Consider the following 15637-nt stretch of genomic DNA (forward strand, 5'->3'; position numbering starts at 1 on the left):
AGGCGGCAGTCTATCACTGGGCGATCTCTCTCTCTCTCTCTCTCTCTCTCACTCACACACACACACTCGATCCCAAGAGAACTTCAGGAGGACCGCCGCCCGGCTCTAAACCCTTCCTGAGTGCTAAAGGTAGCGACGCCGCAGGTGAACACGTAGACACTTCAGGGCCCCGTATTTGCATTGCTACCCCACCTAACTTGTTCGGCTTTGAACTTTGTGAAGAAACCCACACAGAGACGGGAAGAACATGAAAGCGCAGGGAGATCCTCGGACATGAATCCAGATCTCCTTGCTGCAGCGCTACTATACTCCGCCACCCCATTATTATTACTGAAATGATAAGACTATGAAAACTGTAGGCGCAGTGTACAAAAAGGCAGTGTCTGTCATCTCCTTTCTGTTCTGTAATTTATAAATATTACTGTAAGCAAGTGCCTTAATAATATTACCGTTTGGGGAGTTGAGCTCAGTCTTGAGAAGCAGTGAAAGTGATTTATTCTTCCTAAAAGCGACGCCTTTTAATTGATGACATCTGGACTGGTAAATGTTGGCATAATGCTCATATATTAAAAGACACTTTTGTAACGCTTTGGACGTTTCCCTGATTTATTGATTTTTTTTTTCCCCCATTGGCAATTACGTTCACACAACAAAAATGGAAGGACAACACCGCTTTGGTCCGGAAATCAGTTTAGTTTTCGCAATGTAAAAATGGTTGAGAGTTTACATTATTTTAAAAAACTGAACGCGATGCGAGCTTCCTGTGTCCCCTAACATCAAAGAGACGTGCGCGTTTGGCTGCTTGGTGTCGACCCCGGTAAACGTGCGTGTGATTGTGTGGTTAGCGTGTCCATGAACCTTGAGACTTTGATTGGGATAAGCGACTTTTGGAAATTGAAGGGTTCAAGAAATTAGTGAATGGGCGTTGACTGTGTGTTACGGGATCACGGGAAGCCGAAGCGCATCCCGGCTGCACCGGATCACACCGAATCACACCGAAACGGGACACCATGCAGCAGGGGTGCCCCATTTCAGAAGCCGTACCCCACCTCGCCATAAGTAGTAATAATATCAATCCATTAATCCATGTTGACCCTCTTATTAAGGGCAGAAGTGCAGTCTCCCCATAAAATAACTGTAGAGCTGCCCACCCCTTTTCTGATAACCCTTCAATCAAATATCAGTATATTGTGAACTCACGTGACCAGTTCATGGTCGGGGCCTTTATAATACATCCATCCATCCATCCATTTTCTAACCCGCTGAATCCAAATACAGGGTCACGGGGGTCTGCTGGAGCCAATCCCAGCCAACACAGGGCACAAGGCAGGAACCAATCCTGGGCAGGGTGCCAACCCACCGCAGGACACACACAAACACACCCACACACCAAGCACACACTAGGGCCAATTTAGAATTGCCAATCCACCTAACCTGCATGTCTTTGGATTGTGGGAGGAAACCGGAGCGCCCGGAGGAAACCCACGCAGACACGGGGAGAACATGCAAACTCCACGCAGGAGGACCCGGGTCCCTAACTGCGAGGCAGCAGCGCTACCACTGCGCCACCGTGCCGCCCGCCTTTATAATACAATATAATATAATACTTCCATTTTCAAAGCCTGCTTATCTAGGACAGGGACGTAGGGCAGCTGTAGACCATCCTCAAGCACTGGGTGCTATAGGTAAGAACAACGGGGTGCCAGCCCATCGCAGGGTGATGCGCGCGCGCACACACACACTAGGGGCAATTTTGCATCGACAATCCATCTAACCTACATTTCTTTATTATTGTTAATGTCCATTGTTTCATTTTCTAAAGCTGCGTATCCAGAGCAGAGTTGAAGGGAAGCCGGAGCATCTCCAGGGCAAGCATTGGGCTCAAAGCATGCAGGAACAACACCTAGGCAGGAGCAAATCCATCACAAGGTGAACACGTTCAGACACGCACAGATATCAAGGGGCAATTTAGCATCGCCAATCCACATAACCTAACCAAACATGAATATAAATATATAGATATGCATGGCATTATATCCACACTTTTTTATGGAGCTAATTTAGAATCGCCTAACAAGTACATTTAAGGGATATTGAGATAAAGAGACACGGGGAGAACCTGCAAACTATCCTCCCAGCCCGGGCCCCTCCATGTAATGTAATGTAATCTTTATGTCGAGCCCAGAACCGTCCTTCGTTCGTCATTAAACCGACCCGCGCAAATCTTCAAAGGGGACCCTCAAGGAACGGCTTATTACATGACCTGCCACTTTGCCGTTTCTTGCGTCTCCACTAGACTGCACTATACGGCAGGGTAGGGCACTCTCGCACGCAGGCGCAGTCACTCATCGCGTGCAATGTTTTGCGGATACGCTGTGAGCCCCACACGAATGCAGTATTACCTGGCTAACGCCTTTATCCATGGCGACTTACAGTATGTGAGATACATTGGAACTGGAGCACAGCCAGGTGAATTGACTTGCTCAGCGTCATACAGTGTCAAGTGTAGGATCTGAGCCCACAACCTCAACCTTTAACCCCCTACTCCAAACTGCCTGCTCTTATTTTATTATATATCCATCCATTTTTCTTAACTCGCATATCCACCTCATCAGCCTTACGAGCAGATACGAGATCGTGGAAGCACAAACACGGAGGAAATTGTGCAACATATTCATTGGAATGCTGATTCAGGGATCATCAACATATACGCACCAGCTCCAGATATTTTATTAAAAGCTTTTAAAAAATGGAAATCAACCTGTCCGCTGTTTTGGGGTTTTGCCAGTTTTCTCCCTCGATTATTTTTTCCATGTCACATTGGGCTGAATTTGATTGGCCACGTGCGTGTTTCTCATGCCCAATTCGCAGTTGGCTCCTGCTTCGTGCCCCGTGCTGCAGGGAGAAGCTCCAGCAATCGGTTACCTTAAAGATGCTTGAACGCGTTCAGCAAATGGGTGTAGAGATGTAATTAAATAATGGAAGGACGCTCAGGAGTCTCCATGGGAATAAACTTGGGCACTGAAAGAACGTGCGCACTCCAGAGATTGAAAAATCGACAATTTCCCCACGCTCGCACCTTACTGTTTCCTTTCGTTCAGCATTCGACCATGAAACTGCTTCGACCTGCCATAGGTCCTTATTTGGTCCTTCCGTTGGATTGTTGCGTTCTGTAGCATCATGTGAGTGCATTTACAAGGCTGATCATGCTTGTGTTCATAGTTAGTTCCCTCCCTGGTAGGCAAAGCTTTCGTTCATTATAATCCGTTTAAACGTACATTGCAAATATGAGACGTAGTTGTGCATTCGGCTTTATGAATGCGGATTGCTTGACGTAAACTGCCACTCGCCTCGAAATTCAGTGTTTTGGCGACCTGATGTCATAACTCAAAGTCTCAATAAGTGGAGTGTTCGGCTCGGCTGACGTCCCCGAATTCCACTTCGGGTGGGTTCACATTAACTTACGAATCAAGCCGCGCGGCGGACGCAGCTGGGTGGCAATGTTGATGATCTGCGCTGCCGGGGGCTACAGGAAAAGCGACAAAGTAATCCAGCGCCGACCCACTTCATCCGGCCGTGGGAGAGACGTAAGATGAGGGCTGACAGAGTGAAAGAAAAGAAAAGTGTCTCCGAGCAGCAGGTAACGCAGCGCCCTGCCTGACAGGACCGCTGCCATCAGCTCTGGCGAAACGCGACGCGACGCAACGCAACGCCACGCAGCGCCGCCTGCCCTCAACAGCAGCCGAGCGACCCCGCAAAGTTTTTTTTGTTTGTAGCCCCCAGCAAGATTCACGTGGGCTTACCTTTGGAGATCTCTCCTAACTGTTTGGAGAATATAAACCGAGAAAAAAGATGCAGTCTTTGCTCACAGTGCCGAGTTTTTTGTCGGTGAGAATTCAGCTTGGAAAGCGGGCGGCGGTAACAAACGGCTCCACACAACGCGTTTAACATCGAGCGCTGAGATGCGTCCTAACCCTGAACGGATGAAGGGGTCGCCTTGCTGGTAAGAGCTCGTCTATGGCATTGCTGTTAAAACGCTTGGGCATTCAGAGGTGGCTGAAAAAGTACAAACGAAGGTGCCTTTTGATTTCACCGTATTCATATATTGTTGTAACTGTGTGACTGCAGAGACCGAAAGCGCCGATTAAGTGGGATTCGAAACAAAACAGCGCTACTTTGACCCTCGGACCGGTCACTTACGGACATACAGTTGAACCCCAGCAGTTGATGGAATCGTCACACACAAGAAGGTGAGCCGCGTCAGACTAAAGGGGCAGGGGAACGTCCGTGTAGTTGGCACTGAATGTCGGAATGGTCGGCGGATTTGATGTTTTTGTGGACAGGCGGGTATTCCTGGTGGGCTTTGGAAAAGTTTAACATGGGGACCCTTTAGAGCATAACCGCATAAAAGTGGAGTGCCAAATGAAACGGCCAGGATATGAGTGGAGAGCCGCCCGTCAGTCCATCCATTCTCTGATTGATAGCCCGTCTGTCGACGTCTATTCGTGTTGTAGGTAACTAAATATATTCTATTATATTATATTTATCCATCTTCACCAAATATATATTCATCAACCCTGCTTATCCAGATCAGAGTCACAAGGAAGCTGGAGCATAACCCAGCAGGCATCAGGCGCAAGGCAGGAGCAATCGCTGTACAGGGTGCCAGTTCATAACTGGGTAAACACACACACAGACACACCCGGAGCAATTTACCATCATCAGTCCACCAAATCTTAAACCCTTTGGACTGTGCGAGGAAGCTTGAGCACTTGGAGGAAACCCAGACAGACACTATAGGAGAACATGTAAATGCCATGCCGGGAGCACTCTAGGCTTGAACACTGGCATTCTTGTTGCGAGGCAGCAGTGCTACCACTGTACCATTCTTCTCGTATCTTCTCTTATCATTTCCTCTCGTCCCAGTTCATTTTGTGGTTCAGTTCTCCCAGGACATGCGCCAGCTCCAGTTCAAGGCTAAAAGAGCCCACCCTTGACAGGACGACAGTCAATCGCAGGGCACACTTAGTCATACACCCAGAATCACTTTACGAGTACACCACAAACAAGCCTGGCATGGGAGAAGAAAACGGGCATGCAGGGAGAAAATGCAAACTCCATACAGTGAACGCGTTGGTATTGGAACCCCCAATCTGAAGACATGATACAGTACCTCCAAACATGATTCTTATATTATAATATAATATAATATAATATATTATAACGTAAATTAGATTGAATTTGAGAATAAGATAAAATTCTAAAACACAATTAATTTAGGGTCATGTCGGAATAAGTTCATAGCTTCTGGGGGTCTTTATTACCATGTGTACAGGGTACAGTGACATTCTTACTTGCGTGTGCTAATCAATATTCAGCATATCTCTGTGTTATAGTAGGATATGTGAAATATATTGCTCTTGACCTTGAATTGCATTAAGTGAGTTTGAGAGTATAATATTATATAACAAAACAACATTGTCAATCCGATCTAATATCCATCCATTATCCAACCCGCTATATCCAAACTACAGGGTCACGGGGGTCTGCTGGAGCCAATCCCAGCCAACACAGGGCGCAAGGCAGGACGCGCGCACACATCAAGCACAATTTTTGAATCGCCAATGTACCTAACCTGCATGTCTTTGCGACTGTGGGAGAAAACCGGAGTACCCGGAGGAAACCCACGCAGACACGGGGAGGACATGCAAACTCCACGTAGGGAGAACCCGGGAAGCGAATCCAGGCGGGTCTCCTAACTGCGAGGTAGCAGTGCTACCGCTCTGAAATCTAAATTGATCCAATTTAGGGTCTCTGGTATATTTTGTAATAAGTCACTGCCTTGCGCCCGATGCTTGGTGAGATACGCTCCAGGTTCATGAGAACCCTGCTGAGGCTATAGGCTTAGAAAGTGTTATATTATAATAGTATGTGTAGTATATTATATTAAAAGCATCAAGGTGGCACAGTGCTGCCTCTCATCAAGGAGAAGGGATTCACACCCCAGGCGCTCCCTGTGTGGGGTTCACTTGTTCTCCCTTTGTTTCTTCCCACAGTCCATAGACATGTAGGTTTGATAAATGCCGTTGCTAAATTAGCCCCTAATGTGTGAGTGTTAACCTTGCGACGGACTAGCGTCCCATTCGGGGATTGTTCCTCCTTGCTGGGATAGCTTCCCCACTGATGGCATTTGAAACCGGATGGCTAATATCATATTCTCAAAGTGGACTTCAGGTTCTGTTTACAGATTAAATGTATATGTTATCTTATGATGTTATTTTATGTGGTTTTAGACCCAGACGCACATATGTTTTATGAATATTTTTACGCTAAGCTCTGAATCCCTTTTACCTTCGCCGGACGGGACGCCAGTCCATCGTGGGCCAATTCGGAGTTGACAGTAAACGCCACACCTGTGTATTTAGAATGTACGGTGTGACAGGTGGGGTTGTGTTTGAATCTGTGAGTGTTTTTTTTTTTTTTCATACTACAGGGGGTAATAAAATGTCTAACGGAAGATTTTGGAATGAGAGTCTGAGCAAAAGTTGAAGGCTCTGCAGTTCTTAAAATGACAAATCGGTGAAGGTCTGCGTCTGCTCACATACTACACATCTGTCTCCAGTGAATATAAAAATTCGTGTTGTGAAAAACCTCGTATATATAAAAAATACTATACAGTGCATAAAATGTGTTTTCAAAGATGTTATGTTATGGTTAAAAAAAAAAAAAAAAAGAATAATCTCTTTAAAACTGTAGAGCTGGTGTTCGATAATAACACGAGACCGAGGATATTGATGTGACTTTTACAAGTTCGTCTACCGTTTGCTAAGCCGGCTGTTCCTCCTGTACGTCCACCGCACCATCTCGTTCTTCTCATCCATTCAGTACTCAAGTTTGTTTTTATTTTATTTATTTATTTATTTATTTATTTATTTATTTTAGGCGCCACGTTGTCTCTTTATATGGTCGCCGAATCCATTTAAGTCGTGACCGTTTCGAACCCCCTAAAGAGAAATGGCATCAGGTGTTTTAAAGTGTGAAAACTTGCAGGTCACAATCAATCCGTGTTTGCCTTTTTTATATTAATAGTGCCATTAATAGCACGAACCGTCACGTTTTTTTACGGCGCTAACGAGGAGAGTGCATGAGAGGATCAAACACTCAAACGTCGGTTTGCACCGGGGGCCGGCAGCCGAGGGATCGACTGAGTTGAAGCTGTGGTTGTGCGGATTTCTTTTTCAAGTCGCAGCCTCTTTCTTCTGACTGCCTGTTTATGGCCGCCTCTTGGGGAGCCGAAGTGCTGGAAAGAGCCAAACAATTGTCTCGGCACAGCATAAAGCTCGGCGCCTTGTAACTGGAGGTGATGAGACTAAATAACGGAGAGGAGGATCCATCCGTCCGGGGAGATGCGTAGGGTAGGGCTGAGGGGACAGATCATTCATTATTATCTCGTGTAATAAAGGTGCGAAATAATTAACTTGAATGTGACTTATCACTCCCTGCTCCCTCAAGGGGGTTGTAAATCCCAAATGTATTTTATGATTATAGACTGGCGGAGGACACTCTGGGTGAATTCCGAACGGATAAAGAAAGCAGCTGAAGACAGAAACCCAGCATCAAAATGAATTGCAGCGAATGATGGCAGAAAGAGCAGCAAATGATCACAACGCGCGGGGGGTCAATCGGCTCTGCTCGGCAACCATGGCGGTGTCTGCGTGTGAGAAAACTTCATTGTGATGACTTCGGAGGACTGGACGGTTGTGCCGGTTTTTCTTTTCTGGATAGAAGTTCCACCTTAGCAACTATTGAACCCAGGGCGGGATTCACCTTTAAGTTAAAATAGGGCATCGAGGGGGCTGGATTTACCATGGTCCATAGGGGGTGCAGAACTGGAAATGGTGCAGGTGATCCACGGAAAGGGGCTCCAACATCCATCCATCCATCCATCCATCCATTTTCTAACCCGCTGAATCCGAACACAGGGTCAGGGGGTCTGCTGGAGCCAATCCCAGCCAACACAGGGCACAAGGCAGGAACCAATCCTGGGCAGGGTGCCAACCCACCGCACGACACACACAAACACACCCGCACACCAAGCACACACTAGGGCCAATTTAGAATCGCCAATCCACCTAACCTGCATGTCTTTGGATTGTGGGAGGAAACCCACGCAGACACGGGGAGAACATGCAAACTCCACGCAGGGAGGACCCGGGAAGCGAACCCGGGTCTCCTAACTGCGAGGCAGCAGCGCTACCGTGCCGCCCGGGGCTCCAACATTAAAGGAAAAAATGACACTCACACTCCCATTTATATATGCATTTCTATATAATAATAAAAAAAAATAAAATGGCAGTAATCGAGGTTAATGATATTTATTAATCTTGGGAATACAACTGGCACACGGCCCACAGGGTCACGCAGTCGTTCCTATCTTTGTCATGCCAGCGGTCCCATTCAATCGTCCACTGACCGTGAGTGCAGCGAAGCCATGCCAGACATATGATCATTTTTGAAAAATAAAATTTTATTTTACGGTTTATTATTGTTTCTATTTTAAATTAGCTATATAAGGGGGTGCGGGTTTTTTGGGGGGGGGGGCTCCAAAGGACTTGATTGAAACCCATTACAGGTCACTCAGAGTTTTCTCCCACGTCTGTTAGCATTTAGGATGATTCTTAACTGGATGTGTGACCGAAATGTCTACGAACCCCTTTTAAATGTCTGAATTGTTTGATTTATAATTTTTAAACTGTGGAGCAGAGGGGCACACTGGTGGTCTGCCTGGGTTCTGCAGTAGGTGCCATGTTTTTGAGATGACCCCACCCAGGAAACACATGGTGGGTGGGTCTGAGTGTGAAGGGCGCCATCGAAGGTTGGCTTTTCGCCTTACCCCGGAGGCTGCTGGGATATGCACCGCTTTGTGACCCCATATTGCATTCAGAAAAGGGGTGTGCAAAAGTAAGTACACCCCATGAAATGTTTGTTTTCTCGTGTAACATACAGTATGTGGAGATGTTAAGATTGGATTTTAATTTTAAACATCACATTTAGATACAGGTGATGGAATTGGAAGAGAAAAAATGAAAATTTAATGTGACAAAAAATGAAGAGAGATGCAGTTTCCATCTGTTGGAAAAAGTAAACCGTCTCCCCCACCTCGGCTCTAACCGCTAGTGTTTACCCCCCAGTCCCCCAATTTCCTAAAAACCGTTGAGCATTCTCTTCATGACTTTGACTGAGAGGACTTTTTTGCACTCCACATGCAGAATTCTTTCAGCTCTGTTATGTTTGGGGGGGTCTTCAGTGCACAAATTACCCCCCACATCATCTCGATGAGATTCACTTCTGACCTTTTGAGTTGGTCGTTCCAGAACCTTCCATTTCTTTCCATTCAGCCACTCCTTGGTTTGTGTTTTGATGGTTGTTGCCACTTTTGGTTGGCCTTCCATCTTCTGACAGAGGGTCTCGTGTTATTCTGAAGCACCCTCTGGTATGATGGCGAGTTCTCACCAACTATGGAAAAACCTTGTATGTCACATCGTTCAAGTCTTCGGCAAATTAAGAAAATGTAGTCGCCCCTCTAATTAACAATCTCTAGATTTCATTTTTTCCTGAGCTTCATGTACACAATATTTGTTTTTTTTTTTTTTACGAACCAACAACACCTGCCAGTTAAATCATGTAATCGTATCCAGATGATTTGAAGCCTCAAGCGGAGAAGTAATTCTCAATTCTTCACTTTATTTTCCCTTTTCAGTTTCCTAAATATTTTATCAAACCAAATTGTGCTGTCCTGACTGGTCAGGAGACAGATAACTCATTTCTTGAGATGCGTGCAAAAGGCAAATCAAACAAAGATAAAATGAAACAAAGTGACCGAAACCCAGACAAGAGTCGATATTCAGGCAGGACGTGAACATAAATTACAAAGAGAATACAATAAAGGTTTAGAAGGATTTATCTGCAGATGGGATAAAGCTCTGTGCAGGCATTGACCTTTTATCCCGTCTGCTGATGAGTTTGAGGTCGCAACCCCGGAGACCACTCCCCTAGAAACACAGGATGTGACCTTAACAACGGTACACAAAATGGCTTCCATAATAGGAAGAGGCTATAAGACCCCAGAATCCAGCGCTGACCGTGACGTGTGCAGGACAAACAGACACGAGCTGGACAGAGAACTGCCACCACGTGGTCCCTCATTCCTTGTGTCTGCTCTCTGTGTGAATGGAAACTTTGGAAAGGTTGGCATGACGTGAACCGAGTCTCCATCGGTGTCCCTGTGGGCAGACAGGATTTGACTGATAGTTGTCATTTTATCACAGATCAGTAAAACACTATAAAAATGCCCAAACTAAAAATGTCCCACAATGCAACCCGGGCCCAGTCCAAATACAAATTACAAAGCCATTTGCAGTCTTCTGACAGAAGATGACTTAGCCTGCTGTGATTACTCCTGAAACTCCTGCGATATGCCGGCCATTTTTGAAAAGTGTAGATGCTCGTTAAAATGAATTTTTAATCGGGACATGTGCACATCTGTTAAAATAGAAAAAAATTTAAAAATAAATAATCATGGGGTGCACTTAGTTTTTCCCTAGAAAGAAGTCCCCTTTGGTGGACTGACATTTCCATCCAGGACGGTTGTGATAGGCTCTGGGACCTCCAAAAGCGAGTATTGTCAGGACTTCAGTTTTCTCCATTCTTGATCAGGACACTAGACAAGCAGTTTTTTTTTGTGTTTTGTTTTTTTCTAGTTGTGGCTGGAGGGCATCGTGGGGTGGGTAGCAGATGAAGGGATTGCTGTTTTTGGGTGGAGTATTTATTTAAAGGCTCCATATCATACTCGCTAATCATGACACCAGAGAATGGCGATGAGTTATAAGGTGCCCTCCATAATGCTTGGCACAGAGACGCCCGTTTCCTTGATCTACAGTTTAAAATCACATATCAAACAATTCAGACGTCGTGATCAAAGTGCACATCGCAGACTTTCATTTGAGGGGATTTGCATACATTTTGGTCACACAACAACTTTTCTACACGGCCCCCCCCCCCATTTCAGGGTACTTTAATATTTGGGACACAGCAATGGCAGGTCTATTAAAGCCATTGTCATATTTAGGACTTTGTCACATATGCTTAAAGTCTGCGATACACAAACATCACCAGGTGCTGAGGGTCTTCTCTGATGATGCTCTGCCAAGCTTCTAATGCAGCAATCTTCAGCTCCTGCTTGTATTGGGGGGCTTGTACCCTCCAGTTCACTCTTCAGCGTATGGAAGGCCTGCTCATTTGGATTGAAATCAGGTGACTGGCTTGGCCATTCAAGAATTTTAACATTTTTTTTAGCTTTGATAAACTCCAGTATGTTTGGCTCCTTCTCTTGTTGTAAGATGAAGCACTGTCCACTGAGCTTGGAGGCCTTTACTGGAGCTCGAGCAGATCAGATGTTTCTACGCACCTCAGAATTCATTGTGCCATCAGCAGCTCCACCATCAATGAGGAGAGGTGTGCCAGTCTCTGTGGCAGCCATACATGCCCAAGCCATAACACCCCCAGACTGCCTGTTTAACAGATGAGATGGTCTGCTTTGGATCTCAGGCAGTTCCTTGTCATCTCCACACTTTGTTCTTGCTATCACTCTGATCAGGTTCATCTCTGTCTCGTCTGTCCACCAGACCTTTTTCCAGAATTCTGCAGGCTCTTTTTAGTCCCTTTTTCACAAACTGTAATCTGGCCATCCAGTTTTGGTGTTCTCCATCTTGCAGTGTGTCCACTGTATTTCAGTTCATGAAGTCTTCTGCTGATAGTCGTCTCTGACACACATCGGCCCCCCTGAAGACTGTGTCTGATCTGTCAGACAGGTGTTTGGGGGCTTTTTCTTGACCATCGTGAGGATTCTTCTGTCATCAGCAGTTGAGGTCTACCTTGGCCTACCAGACCTTTTGTGATTACTGAGCCCACCAGTGCGTTCTTTCTTCTTCATGATATTCCAGACGGTTGTTTTGGGTCATCCTAAGGTTTTCCTGATGTCTCCAATGGTTTGATTCTTGTTTTGGCTTCTTTGGCTTTCAGACTGCAGAGGGTAGAAGCAAGCCGAGGTATCGTATGAAGCAATGAAACCCACCTGAGAAATCACAAACACCTGGGACAGACCCCAATTATGTCAAATATTGTGGCGCCCTAAAGTGGGGGGACTATGTAATAAAAGCATAGTGTGACCAAAATGTGTGCAAATCCTCTTAAATGACTTTAATCACGATGTCTAAATTGTTTGATTTGTAATTGTAAACTGTGGTGCAGAGGGGCACATCAAGGAGAACTGGGTCTTTGCCCTCCATAATGTTTGAGGCAGTGTGTATCAATTTTAACATGGAAGTAAGGACCTGGGCACCATTTTAGACCTTTGGGCTTCTCAGAACTCTCACACTACCACACCAGACATTTCCAAAGTGTGATTTTCTTTTTTCTGAGAGACCCCTCTAAATTTTCCGTGGTCCGGAGCAGCTCAGTATTTCCTAGACTTCCACATTCATTTTTCTTTTCAGATATTTCATTGAGGCTGATAGCGTATGACGGACGCGTTTTACAAAATGTGGTGAAGTTATCTGGTCATCCGTCGGCTCGCTTTGCATCTTTGTCTGCTGGAAACAAGAAGGAAGGCTTCTGAATCTTCAAAGGAAATCCGGTTCAACTTTGAGCAAAAGCCGACGGCTCCATTGGCAGCACCAATTCATTTGTAATTAAGAAAGTGGCTGGAAAGAGAGCCTGCAGCCCACTGCGGCCCTGCGGAGTTTGACAGCCCTGTGTTTTGGAGCCGTGGAGCAGCGTCGACAGCGCTAATGATTCGTTAGCATCCTAAGTTCCTTATGGTGCCATATGTTGTTTATCCTACTGAAGATGGAGGCTACTCAGCCAAAGCTGCCCACCGCATCTTTATTACAACTGGTGTCCTGAGATAGGTGGCTGCCAAGATAATAAAAGCGTGTCTTTTATTTTCCACCACCTGTAATGTCGTCCTTAGTGTCCCACTTTCCACTCCATATAATCTTTGTCTTGTCTGGGTTTATTAGCAGACCCATCACAGCGGCTTCTTTTCCAATGTGCCACATTAGCTGCTGCGGCACACCATATTGAGAGAAGCTGACCGAAAGAACATCTACTAATTCCAAATTACTAAGATTTCTGTGGGTTGTCCTCTCAGGTCCAGCTGCAGACCTGGAGTGGCAGGTCCCTATCTGACTCCTTTAGCCTCGGGACTCTGTGACGTCATTTAGGGGTCTGACACCCCGCTGTACTCCTGTAACAAAATGACACCAGTCATTCATTTGCCCATCTGCATTCTTGGTGTTCCTGCTGTCACTGTAGAAACTCTTCGTGGTGGTCACCAGGAGGATTGTCTGGGGTCCTGTAACATTTTAGGATTGTAGTGCTGCATGGTGCTTGGCGGTGTTCACTGCAGATGAGTCAAAGTGCAGCAGTACATCTACATCTAGTGCTCATGGGCACATGTCACTCGTCTTTTCAGATGACTGCGTATTAAGTGTTCAGTATTAAGTTCAAATCCTTGATGCTCACCTGCAGAGTAGTCTGTGGATCTGCATTTATAAATATGGAGACACTTGTGAGGTCCTATGAACAACATCCGGTGATGCCACCACTGCATGGTATCAAATGTCAGTCCAGATTGTTTTCACATGTAGCTGGTGGAACGAGCGGCCCACCTCCCTTTGAACATCTGTGTTCAAGAATGGGTTCTGGGCTCTTCACTTGTGATGACCAATTTTCTATCCTTGTCCTGTAACACTTGTTCCCAAGCTGTCCTGATGTTCACTCCATTGGGTTGAACTCCTTTGTAAGTCACCTTGAATGCAGGTGTCTGCTGTCAGGGTTGCCAGAGGGTCTGCATTTTTCTCGCCAAGCTTAGGCCATTTAAGTGCACGGCCCTAAAATGAGATTGACACATGCGCTTAAGTGGAGTGCAACATGTCAGTCCTGAAAGTTACCCCACCTACTAGCCTAGTCAAATTCAATAAAACATTCATTATAATGGACTACAGTGAAGAATATAGTGGATACATGTAGAATACATACACATTAACTGTTCAGATATACATGTACTGTACCTGTACGTCGTCTTCTGTCCGGATTACCGTTATTCTGCCAGTCTTACAATATCGATTCTTTAGAGAAATCTGCCTAGGATGAAATAAGGTGCGCTCGGGGCGGGGACAGGCAGAATTACCCGTGCCTGGTCTGTTGAGAGAAAAGAGAGAGATTCGGTGCAGCCCACCACCCCCCGGCCTGGCGTGGAATTGGCATTTTCTGGCCCCTTTGATTGACTCCCAAACACACGTGTGTGTGTGTGTGTGTGACACAGCGAAAATGGCATCACTGTGCACATCAATATAAATGTTCACCCAGTCGACCCTTGGTCATTTCCTCCTTCACTTAGGCGGCTTACTATCCTCCAAAGGACCGCTCTGTTTAGCCACTCTAGTTAGTGATCGTACGACTGGGCCAGGCTCGCTGTTTTAATAGACTCACCTGCAACTGGCCCTGAAGCTGCTCGTACTGCTGTTGATTCGACTCCGATGTCACCGCAGCCCAATGTAAGAGTCAGAATCGTTACCTGGTCAACTCTTCAAGAGGTCGGCTGTCCCAACAACCAGTTCCGACTCCTTTCACCAGCACACAAACTCTTTGCAATGGCGGGTGGTCTCATCTTCTGCTGTGGTTGTGTGGCCTGTGATGAGGGCCGTTAAGTGTTGCACGCCTAAGTGTCCCATTAAGAGTTATTGATGCTGCATTTCTAGGTGATGATCTGTCCATTGTATGTGGAAAAGTGAGCCTCCTTGTATGGTAAGAGGTAGCAGTTTCTCGGCCGTCTTCTTTCCTGAACTGAGGCTACACACGGTCTTCCAGGTCCTGGATCTGAGCCTCAAGATTCTTCATTACCCCGTTGGTGCGTCTCTGTGGCATTCGGCGCTTTGCTGTGTCCGACTGTAGGTCTTCTACTTGCTCTTCTTCTGACACCATACTTGCCAGTGCTCAGCTCATGAATTTTTCCTCTTTTAGGCAGCTCACTGTCCTCGGAAAGATGGCTCACTTTAGCCATGCTAGAATGGAAATCTTGTGACTCTGCCAGGCTCGCCTGTGACTGGCACTGAAGCCGCTCCTTTGAATGTGCAATGCCAGCTCCTACTGCGGCTGACTCAGCGCTGACTCCTCTGAGCATCAATGGCGTTACAGAATGTTCCAGACTACAGATCTGAATACACATACACACCCATAGTCAAATGGTTTTTTTGAAGTCCTAGTTCTAGACCCCCAGCTGTAAATATGGCCGACTTGAACCATGTGGTGGTACCCCTTCACAAGGAGTTAATTAATAATGTGATGATAATGCTGGATATTATTGTGGGGTGGGTGTTGCTCATTAGATCTGTTGTGGGATGTCCTGCACCCTTAGCTTGAGACACACACACACACACACACACACACACACACACACCAAATCAGTTGCCTAAACTGAAACTCTCACTTTCTCCTTTGAGTTTGAGATTTCAGAACTGGAATTCAAAAATGAAACGTGCCCAGAGCTCTGTGTTTTGTCCATAACGTTCAATGA

The 15637-nt window shown here is 46.0% G+C and overlaps 1 protein-coding gene across 9 annotated transcripts in view; it reads left to right on the forward strand.

Annotated features, from left to right (window-relative positions):
- Window positions 1-15637, forward strand: part of kcng2 (potassium voltage-gated channel, subfamily G, member 2) — a 155908-nt gene that overhangs the window by 21299 nt on the left and 118972 nt on the right. For 4 of the 9 annotated variants that reach the window (XM_039736732.1, XM_039736729.1, XM_039736726.1 and 1 more), the window contains exon 1: window positions 4010-4250. The exons of 2 other annotated variants lie outside the window; for them this stretch is intronic. The gene's annotated coding sequence lies outside the window, so the exon portion shown is untranslated. 3 more of the 9 variants (XM_039736730.1, XM_039736728.1, XM_039736727.1) reach the window with 1 other exon arrangement.

This window comes from Polypterus senegalus, chromosome 15, assembly GCF_016835505.1.
Source record: "Polypterus senegalus isolate Bchr_013 chromosome 15, ASM1683550v1, whole genome shotgun sequence".
Classification (NCBI taxonomy): Eukaryota; Metazoa; Chordata; class Cladistia; order Polypteriformes; family Polypteridae; genus Polypterus; species Polypterus senegalus.